General features: G+C 40.9%; 1 pseudogene; it reads left to right on the forward strand.

The window, feature by feature from the left end:
* Nucleotides 1–1,409, forward strand: part of LOC106808266 — a 14,619-nt pseudogene that overhangs the window by 10,919 nt on the left and 2,291 nt on the right.

The raw sequence follows: 1,409 nt of genomic DNA on the forward strand, positions 1-1,409 counted from the left end.
TATATATATATCATATACTACTTGTCTACTACTATATATTCTACTTCTTCCTCGTTATACCCTACAGTATGCATTGCATGAATTCTCCAGGTTTCATTGGCAGCAGGGTTGCATTACTACAGTGAGCTTTCACCATACATACCTTCCACTCTATTCATCCTTAGAACCTCACGCCCATTTTGAACTTTTCTACTACTTTTGTATTTCTTTTCTACTTCCTTACTACCACTCTATTTATCCTTAGAACCTCACGCCCATTTTGAACGTTTCTACTACTTTTGTATTTTTTTTCTACTTTTTTACTACCACTCTACTCATCCTTGCAACCTCACACACATTTTGAACTTTTCTACTACTCCTTTATTTTGCGTGGCGAGTGAAAGCCATACATACCTTCCACTCGATAACTCTCATACCTTCGACAGATACTCTCATCCTTACAACCTCACACACATTTCTGCAACTTGCTTTGAATACCTTCAATAAACGTTGAATAATAATAATATTCAATAAGAAGAGCAATTGGAGATAGCAAACCTCCGCCACAGCTTAACAGTCCCCCCATCTTGCTGGTACAAAAAAAAGAAAATTCATATATCCAGATCAGGATCCGGATTACCACCAAAATCTAATCTGTTGGTTCTTGGCCCAAGACCAACCCGTCCAAAAAATTTAATCAAAATCAACTTTTTGAGATATTTTGTTGACAGACCAACAAACCAACAAACAAACTAACAGGGGCGAAAACGTAACCTTCTTGGCGGAGGTAATATCAATATAATATATATAATGAATTTATTCATGCAGGCCGCATCGGGACCAGTGTGGCACTGCGAGCAAAAGCTTTCGGCTTCAACATCATCTTCTACGACCCGTACTTGCCGGATGGGATCGAGAAGTCACTGGGGTTGACGCGCGTCTACACACTTCAAGATCTGCTGTTCCAGAGCGACTGTGTCTCGCTGCACTGCAGTCTCAACGAACACAACCACCACCTAATCAACGAGTACACGATCAAACAGATGAGGCCAGGTAAACACACCTGATTAACTAGTACACGATCAGACAGATGAGGCCAGGTAAACACAATTACCACCTGATCAACTAGTACATTGTAAAACATGAGGCCAGGTAAGCCCACCTATTTAACTAGTACACGATCAGACAGATGAGGCCAGGTAAACACAACCACCACCTGATCAACTAGTACATTATAAAACATGAGGCCAGGTAAGCACACCTATTTAACTAGTACACGATCAAACAGATGAGGCCAGTTAAACACAACCACCACCTGATTAACTAGTACATTGTAAAACATGAGGCCAGGTAAGCACAACCACCACCTGATCAACTAGTACATTGTAAAACATGAGGCCAGGTAAGCACAACCACCACCTGATCAACTA

The sequence above is a fragment of the Priapulus caudatus genome, unplaced genomic scaffold (assembly GCF_000485595.1).
Source record: "Priapulus caudatus unplaced genomic scaffold, Priapulus_caudatus-5.0.1 Scaffold264, whole genome shotgun sequence".
Classification (NCBI taxonomy): Eukaryota; Metazoa; Priapulida; class Priapulimorpha; order Priapulimorphida; family Priapulidae; genus Priapulus; species Priapulus caudatus.